Source organism: Pantherophis guttatus, chromosome 3, assembly GCF_059756535.1.
Source record: "Pantherophis guttatus breed Tessera chromosome 3, ASM5975653v1, whole genome shotgun sequence".
Lineage (NCBI taxonomy): Eukaryota > Metazoa > Chordata > Lepidosauria > Squamata > Colubridae > Pantherophis > Pantherophis guttatus.
Window position 1 is genome coordinate 173,197,181 of NC_142065.1, and position 10,387 is coordinate 173,207,567.

Genomic DNA, 10,387 nt, shown 5'->3' on the forward strand with positions numbered 1-10,387 from the left:
CATAAGTTTTCCCTCTCACATAGGTGAAATATATTAGACAATATAGAGCAGGAGTCTTCAACCTTGGCAACTTTAAGCCTGGAGGACTTCAACTCCCAGAATTCTCCTGCCAGCAAATTCTGGGAGTTGAAGTCCACCAGGCTTAAAGTTGCCAAGGTTGGAGGCCCCTGATATAGAGCACTCTTCAGGCTTCATATAGCCATTCCCATTGCTCCAGGCTGGTCAAAAACAATATCACATGTAAGGCAAAGCAACAAGCAGTGCATGCAACCTTCTTCCCACATGAACCTGTAGAACAGAGGTGGGTAACTTTGGCCCTTTTATGACTTGTAGACTTCAACTCACAGAATTCCTGAGCCAGCCATGCTGATTTAGGAATTGCACAAGTCTTAAAGGGGGCATAATTTCCCACCTCTGCTGTAGAACTATAGGGCAAGTCATTTAGGCACTTCTTTGATTCCCCAGCAACAGAAATACAATGGATAGTTCATATCACCAGCCATCTACTGCTTGACAATGTGCTGTACTCTGTCCAGTGGTAGGGTTGGCAACTCACAACCTTTCAGTGCTGCTTCAGGGTAAACATTTTCTCTCTACTCATGCAAAATATAGTCATCCAAAACCTATAAAAATTATAAGATAAAAATCACATGGAGGCAGATTGTGTACAAAGGAATTCTTAAACATTTAAGCTTATTGATTTTTCTGCTCTTTTACCAAAGAGCTTTTTAATACATGGAAGCTAGAAGAAATCAATGAACATAGTTCTCACCATGTATTAGTGTTATCGCTAAATCAATCTAAATGCATACTTTAACTGAAATAATATGGTGTAAAGTGCCAATATACTTGTATATACATTTACATTGCAATAAATACCATGTTATAATTTGCAAAAAAAATAAATAACATGGTTAATATGGCTAAGATCTTTTTATAGAAAAGATCAAATCTAAATTAAAAATTAAAGTAAAAGGTATGTCAATTAAAAATAATTCAAGAACAACTTATATCAACATACTCTAGCTATATAATAGCTAATACAAACACATCGAAGAAAGCAAGTATATGGTGCCACAGACATAAAAATAAGAGAAAAGTTGAATAGCTCCTTTTTTGAAATTGCATTTATTAGGCATCAAAGAATCTATTGAAATATCAACAAAAAAGTTTTTTGTGTAGTGACTTAGTATGAAAAGGAAAGTGAAATGATTTCAGCAATGGAAAAGCAGATACCAATTTCCAGTATTTTCAACAAACAAAATGCATAAGCTTTGGGAAATAATGTAGCATTACATGACACATAAATGTTTCAGTTTTTTAAATTGCAGGTTACTGTTACAAGTGCTTGGGCTGGCATACTTTATTTTTGTTTTGTTTTGTGTTCACCATGAAGCATTAAAGTGAAACAAGATAACTATAGTAACTTTGCTGATTATAATGTTTCTGTGAAGTAAAGATTTAAAAGTGCACTTGATGAAATGGAATTGCAAACACTTTATTAGTTCAAAGACTTCTTGGACAAATATAGCATTTTGAACACCAAACTGCTTGATTATTTATAATTAACAAGAATTTATTAAATTGTTATTATGCTTTCTCCTTAATAATTAATAGTGACTAATAATTGTTTGTGGATCTCATTATCATCCATTTGATCAGTTTGTGACTAGAGTTTGTGACTAAATATAGCCATTGTTTCCTTCAGATCAACTTTCTCCAGGGTCCTGTTTTCAGCCTTATGAGGTAGTCCAGACAAGAAGCATATCCAGATGTACTAGTTGTATTTTATTCTAAGTTTGTATTATTACCGTATTTTTCAGAGTATAAGATGCACATTCCCCCCCCCCGCAAAGATGGTGAAAATTTGAGTGCATCTTATACACTGAATGTAGCCCCGCCTACATTCCTTTGGCCTCTGCTTCCCAGCAATTTACCTCCTTGAAGCAAGCAGCAAACAGCCCCTTTCAGCTTCAGTACAGCCTGATTAGCACAAGCAATTGATTGTCAGTTGGATCGGCCTCCCGACCCTCAGCTATTTCAGGCTGCAGGGATTGCCATTGCCTATTGCCGTGCAGGCCTCTGCTGCTTGCTACAAGGAGGCAAATCGTTGGGAGGCAGATTTCTTTTTTTCATGTGCTGAAAATGAAAATGAAACTAAAGCAGCTGTTTGCTGTTTGCTGCAACAAGCAAATTGCTGGGAGGCAGAGGCAGATTTTTTTCTTGTTTTCCTTCCCCAAAAAAGTAGGTGCATCTTTATAATCCAAAGTGTTTTATACTCCAAAAAATACGGTATTTTAATTTAACATATTTAGGGACTGCCCAGATTACTTGCAAAGCAACTGTTAACAGAATCTCACAAGTCTGAAAGAAACTGGGGAGGCTCCCTTCTGAGACTTTTGTCACATCTACAATATTCTGCAGACTGTGCTGCCTTTTAACTGACCGTTGCTCTGGCTGCTGCTGTTCTTTTTATTTTCCAATATCATTCCCACAGACCTTTACTCCTGTTTTGCAAATGTATTGGGACTGAAGCCCAGAAATGCTCAGGTAGTATGCAGAAGTGAGCATACAGATAGTCCGCATTTAATAACAATTGGGACTGTAATTTTCATAGCTAAGTGAAATTGTAATTGTAAAAGTGGACATCATGTGACTGTGTTGCTTAGTGATAGCAATTCTGACACTTCCAGTTGCCATCTTTAAGTGAAGCCCACATTGTCATTAAGCAGGATAGTGTATGACCTCTTGCCAGGTTCCTCTTGACTCTTTTTTTGGGGAGGGGGAAGTTGGAGTGAAAGTTGCAAACATGTGACCATGGGGACACTGTGATGGCCACAACTACAAGGACCGGTCACAAGTAGCACTTGTTCAGTGCTGCTAAAACTTTGAACAGTCACTGAATGAGTGGTTGTTAAATGAGGACTACCTGTATATCTCCCCCCCTATTTATTAGGAAAATATCCAACCCCCAAAAAATCAACATTGTCAACAAATACACTATGGATTGCTTGTGAGTAACTATGTTTAAGAGATACTTTTTATTCTTGGAGCTTTGATGTAGGAATCTTGACAAACTTGACACAAGTGTGGTTTGAAAAATAAAATACATAAAATCACACATTATCTTCCTAAGTAAGATTATTAAAAATCAATCTCCTAGACTACAGATGAGCAATTTTGGGTGTCCATGGATGTGGCACTAAAATATTTTTACAGTTTATATGGCAAACCTGCATTCCTAAGGCTTGGTGAAAATGTTTGCCCTTCCTTCCTTCCTTCCTTCCTTCCTTCCTTCCTTCCTTCCTTCCTTCCTTCTTCTCTCCCTCCCTCCCTCCCTCCTCCCTCCCTTCCTTCTGCTGGATTAGTAGATCGCCTGCCCTTGCCCTACATCTAAGTAAACTTTCCAACATAGATGAAAGGGCAATATTTTGCAACCTCTTCTAATCCATTACAATTTTCCATTTCAGGGAAAAAAAATTAAGAGTGTGGCATTGTAATAGGTACCTGTTACATTATGATTATGATGAACATTTCCTCAAATATTATAAGAATTCAAGTTTTATTCTCAAATTGCTCTTTATCTCTTTTGTGCTGGCTGCTACTGTTATTTTAACATCTGAACATTGTAGAGTTTTCTTTTTCTCCTGTAGGCAAGCATTCCATCTTGTAGAAAACAGTGTTCTGATGGGGTCAACATATTTTTCTAGCACAAAAGGTCACATTCTGCATTTCAAACAAGATCTGGTTAACTCAAAAGAGAATGGGGGGGAGGAACCTATTTTTACTACAAAGAAATTTAGACTTGGTAATTTACTTATCAATCAGATAACTTAATAAAATGAATCTCATTGAGTCTTTGTTTTGATCATACATTTGTTTCTGTTGCTTTGAAGTGCAAATGTAATTCCTATTCTTTCTCTTCTTCCCACTCCACCAGATCCATTCCATCATTATCTTTGCACTGATCTTTTTTGCTTGCTAATTTGAGAATATGTGTGCCCATAATCGCCCTTTACACACATTTTCATGCTTGTTTGGGACAATCCTTATACCAACTGTATAATTTAAAACAATAATGAGGTGTGTTTTTTTTTTTTTTAAACAACTTGGAAATAGGCTTTGTAAGTTTTATGGCGAACTTTGCTTTCACAGTAAACAATGTGCTATCAGGCTACTGCCAAACTGATGGTTCAAATATATTACTTCGCCATTCCAACATATAGTTAGAATTGAACTGACCATACACACATCTGGGAGTCTAGTTGTTCATGTGTTTGCATTTGTTTGGAGACATATGTCTTGCTGTGTGAAAAAAAAAATAAACAATATAAAATGACATTATTGTTGCAGTTCTTAACATTTGTCCAGCTTAGTTGCAGGCTCTGTTGATTTTTTTTTTTTTGCACTAATGCATAATGCAATAAAGAAGTCTTTTTATTAGCCATCTTGTTGCTGAATTCGATACTGATTATGGCTGAAAGGAGGTGGCTGGCCCAGGGTCACCTAACCAGCTTCTTTATTTGAAAACCAAAACCCAAGTCTTCCTGTTCCTAGTCCAGCACCTTAACCACTACACCAGGGGTGAAATGCTCCCGGTTTGGACCGGATCACTCGATCCGGTAATGAGGGAGGTGGGTGGTTTGGAGAACTGGTAGCAAAAATCCCTCCCCACCCCGATGCCGCGCAATCATCAGAGGCTTTTTATTTTATTTTTAAAAGCATTTTTTCTACAATGTCTTCAGCCGAAAAAATGCTTTTAAAAGTAAAAAAAAAAAGCCTCAGCCAATCAGGCAAGTCAGCTGGGATCGTCAGAGGCTTTAAAAAAAAAAGAAAAGCCTCTGCCAATCAGGCAAGTCAGCTGGGATCATCAGAGGCTTTTAAAAGCATTTTTAACAACCTCTTCAGCTGAAGAGGTTGTAGAAAAAATGGTTTTAAAAGTTAAAAAAAAAAAGTTGGCCATGCCCACTCAGTCATATTACGCCACCACCACCAAGCCACGCCTACCCAACCAGTAGTAACAAATTTTACATTTCACCACTGCACTACACCATATTTGCCCTCTATATGACAAAGTGTGATGACTCCCCTGGACGCTTCCCCAGATGCTAGTTCGAAGGCGGATGATCTGGCAGCTGAGGGCTATGAGGCAGGAGTGGAGGGGCCAAGCACAGAGGAACAACTAGAGAAGCAACCGACTGGGCTAGACACAGGAAAGGCGTGGCTGCAGCTCAGAAGTCCAGAGGCTTCAGGTAGAGAAGATACACAGCTGCAGGTGGTCAGAGGAGATGAAGAACTACCTCCTTCTCCAGATCCAAGAGCACGTAGAGACAGAGAAGGTCTGTCTCTCTGAACAACATGATAAAACCACTCTAAACATTTTCAGGTTTCTTTTGTATACACATTGCATTTATCAGTTATTGGTCAAAACGTGGATTTTTTTTCATAAATTGAACATATTTACTTTGAGGATTTTATATATGGTAAAGTACCAAAGTAAAAAATGGATTTCATTTTATTTTGTCTCCCCCTTGGCCAATAATAATTGCAACTAAACATTTCTGATAACTATGGATCAGTCCTGCATATCAATTGGGAGGAATTTGAGCCCATTACAGAACAGTTTCAATTCGGGGACTCTAGTAGGTTTCCTTGCATGAACTCCTCAGGTCTTTTCATAACATTTCAGTAGGATTAAGGTCAGGAGTTTGATTTGGCCATTTCAAAACATTAATTTTCTTTTGCTTTGATTTGGGTTCACAAACTTTTAAGCACCACTGTAAATAAGCTTAGCGATTGCATTTGATGTTTGAAAGTAGGCTTATAAAAGAAGTTTGAAAATAATAAATGGCAGAGCTAAAGAAATAAAGACAAGTTACATCGTTTAGGGCACTAAGGTGGGGCCAATGATCAAGACAGTAGTAAGCTTACTGTATTTTCAAGCAACTGAAACTGAGATCAGTGGTCTATGCAGGCAAAGCTGGGAAGTATGAACGCAAAACAGGAGGTGAATTTAAATACCAAGGAGAACAGATTTTAATCATCTGGTAGGCATCAAATTGGAAAAGCTATCTTTTTTTATTAAAAAGAATCTTTGAAATGAATATTTTAATTTATTTATGACAGAAAGATCTAACACAAAATATTTTCCCTTCTGTACTATTTTTGTTTTCCCTCTAGCTCTTCACAATTTATTAGAAAAAGCCTCTCTTTCTCCTGAAAGAGTGCTCAAATGGATCTTGTATAATTTATTTCTCTGCCACTTTTCATCTTTTTTTTATTCTATTATTATGGCCTACTTTTTATTAATCATTCTGCTGGCCCGTAAAGAAGGGAACTTCATGGGAAAAGTGTTATGCCCTTCACAGTTTTATTACTCCTTCAGATGTCTGAGCATAGGCTGTGTGCCATAGGAATTGACAGTTTGTTAAGCTATCCTTGATGTCTCAAGCCAAAACATTAAACAAATGCAGTTTTCTGATCAGCACTCTGTGTGGCTCAATGCCTCAAAAAACAGGCTGAATTTATATCAGGTTATTTCTTTTTCCAAGATAAATAAAAATAAATAAATACACAAAACAAATGTCTTGATAGCAAGTTAGCTTCAACTTATCTGTAACAGCTCAATATAATTTCTCTTTATAATAAAGAAAAAGGTAAAGGTATCCCCTGTTCAGTCTTTTCCAACTCTGGGGGCAGTGCTCACCTCCGTTTCTTAGCCGAGTAACCAACATAATCCAAAGACATTTCCTTGGTCATGTGACCAGCATGACTCTATATGGAAGTGCATGGAATGCTGTTATCTTCCCACCAAAGTGGTACTTATTTATCTACTCGCATTTGCTTCTTTAAAATGCTAGGTTGGCAAGAACTGGGATGAGTAATGGGAGCTCACCCCATCGTGCAGCACTTGGGTCTCAAACCTGGGCTGTCAGCTTTCCAGCTGACAAGCTCAGCAATCTTAACTACTGAACCAATAGTGAGATTCAGCCAGTTCTATCTGAATCCTGTGAACTGATAGCAGCAACTGCGGGAGGCTCTGCCCACCTGCCCGGATGTAATGTGCAACTACTATGCATGCACACTCACATTTGCGAACCGGTAGGGAAGGTAAGTGAATACCACCTCTGTGCTGAACCACTGCATCCCGTCTCTTTCTAATGCTTAGGCTGAGTGTTGTCCACTAGAAAGAAAAGAAAACACTAACTCAGCTGAATAGTTGTTAATTCTCGAACAGCAAACCTATGAAATGTGACTCTTCCTTACAATGCTGATTTGTACCATATTTTTAGTTTAAATATTGCTATGATTTCAATATTTGACAATCAGCAGAAGAAACTTAATAACTCTTTTATATGCAGAAAGAAATTTGCAGAAATGTCCCAGGAAGCAGAAAGTTTCAGGCATCGACATTATCACATTAAGAAAGTCTGATGACATAGATGCTATTCTAAAATTCTGACACCAATAATTTGAAGAAAGCAGTTAATGACTTGCTGATTCTACAATATTTTTGGCCATCTTTTAAAGAATACATGCTGCTATCCTGGATGTAGTAATATAAGGCTCCAAAGTAAACTATACAATAACCCCTACACCATCAGTGAAGTGCATCTGATTCCAAGTTTAATCAGTATTCCTTCAACTACAATACATAGGTTGGATTTGTGTCATTAGATAAAAGACATCATTCACTTGTATCCACAGTATGCCAATACATTCATGATTAACATAAAATTATGTTTTGTCTGGTTCCTCTCTCAAAACTCTCTCTGCTTTCTGGGAATAATGCATTACTGAAAAGGTACTATGCAAATAAACAATGGGCATAATTTAGAAAAGGAAGCTCCATATTCTAATTAAATGTAAGATAGTTGACTATAATTTCAGACTAAGTTAGAATCACTTTTGTAGCAAGGGACTCAGAAATTCATATATTATCATCAAGTATTTTTTAGACTATAGTGTAAAATCCACCCAATAAAGTGGAGAAAAATAGCAATAAGCCAATATACCAAGATTATCATCCAAGAGTAATCTGTTGCTGTTTTCTGTAGCAGCAGAAAATAAAAACATCATAGTTCAGTTCTTGCTATCTGTAGTTCGCTATTAAGGTATACGATCAATTATCTACAATCTCTCATGGATACTCATATTTTAGTCTTACAGGTGTTGTAGAACACAGATGCTCTTTTTTATATAATTTTTGAAATCAAAGGAAGATTGTGGAGTTCTCGGGGCTCTCTGAGCTTGCTTATTTCCAGACATTTCATTACCCAACAATGTAATATCAGTGGTGTGGCTTCCAAGTTCAAGTTTGCAGTGATAATGTTTTGATATAATATTATTAATATCATTCATGTTATAATATAAGCTGTTTCCTGGCGATACATTCCTCCCTTCTGTATCGTATAATCAGATCCATCTTTATACAAAATATTCAATGAACAGAAGTATAACATTTGAAACTGCGACATTCTAGAACAAATGAGAAACATTTCTGCTTTGTGGGAGATACTGCAAAATCTATCATTTTAAAAGAGTGGTGTTTCAGAGGACGCCATCATGCAGCCACTGAATTGAAAATAATCAAGAAGTTTACTAAATCATGGTACAGCAAACCATATCTTAGCACTTCGCATGAATCAAGTTATAGTCAGTAATTGTATCTTGAATTTTTTTTCTAAACTGCTATTTTTATGCTTTCTACAGAGATGCTGAGTATTTGCATTCTAACTTCCATAGTAAAGTAACCTAGAAAAATATTGATTTTTGTTGTAAATAAACCAAAATTCTGTACCCAATCATATTTTCCTAGTTTATGTTGCTATTAACAAAATAATGTAGAACTTCATTTTTTTCCCTTGCTCAACAATCACTAAAGTACCAGAAATTACCTTGATATGACAACAAAATCAGTTAGTAAGATAATAATAAAGCATTGAATCTTTAGAATTCTGAGTTTGATTTAAGAGGGAGGGGTTGTTATTTGTTTTATTTTGCTTAACAAATGGAGAATCGAGCATGAGTGCTTTGACATGTACAACTTCTCTTTGCAAGTCATTGAGACCAAAGCCAGTTATTCAACCTACTGAGAACTGCAGATAGACTTTTATGTTCTATTTTTGAGAGATGCTAGATTTGATTAGAAATTGTCTATATAATTAAATAAATAAAATATTGGTAGTTTTGAAAATGGAAAAGCAAGTGATCCTACATCCCATGTGCCTATTCTACTTTATCCCCAAGATATTACCTTTAGAAATTAATTTTAAAGTACAACAGATAGTTATAAAAATGTTCTCCCTCTTCATATCTTATTTTTGTTTGTATTAATAAGGTCTCCATCTTTCTTTGTGTAAGAGAAAAATCAATAAAAAGATCTTGTCAAAAAAGCAAGAAAGAATTCGGTAGAAACCTATATACAACTGAACAAGTACCCTGATTAAGAGAACAGTTGTAAAGTTTCAGATACTAGAATGTATTATTCTATAATCACTAACTACTGTAATTTCCTGCACAGCAAAGTTGTAACAATTCATTACTGTTCAGTCCATTCCCAATTAAACTTGGATATATTCTGAATTTATATCCAACCAAGCTTCCGTCAGACAGGACAGCTTTCACTATTGATGCATGCTCAGTTCATGCTGAACTGCACCTATTATTCAATCTCAAATATTGTCATTCTTTACTGTCTTAGATTTATAGTCCAGCTGTCACCGATAGAGAAATGGCTCAATATAATGACAAGAATATTTAACTCTTTGCCAAACTTATTGATTGTTTCACATAGATTGTATCTTTTCCTAGCCATCTTTGTGAATCTTTCTTAGCGTCATGGATTTCCTGAGGCTTCAATCAGACTTTGATCACATATTTTATGGGGAGAACCATTTATCTATTCTGCTCCAATTCTCCAGCCAAATCAAGCATCTATTCATTTCATGAATAGATCACATGAGCAGTGGATGGAAGAAACTATGGTAGCAACAATGGTTTCCAGTGCACTGAGATTCTTAATATTTCCTATACAAATGCATAATGTAGCACAATAATAGCCATGTATTTGCTTTAATGTTGCTAAGCTAATGCTGGCGGTGGTGGTGGGAAGGATGAAACAAAGAGTAAAAGTCATTTAAGAATATCAGCATAGTCTCATAAGCCTTTGAATCAACTACATTTGTGCCAGGACTGTATGAAATTCTGATACTTATTTTCTTAGTCATTACTCATTGGCTTCTGAATCCTTGCCTATCATTCATTAATTCATTCGTTCATTCAAATTTTGACTTCTATGACAGCCATTTTGTGAGAGTTCTCATAGCAACTTTTCAAAATTCTAAACAGTCCACTATCATCAAGCTAATTCTGATCTATCGTATCT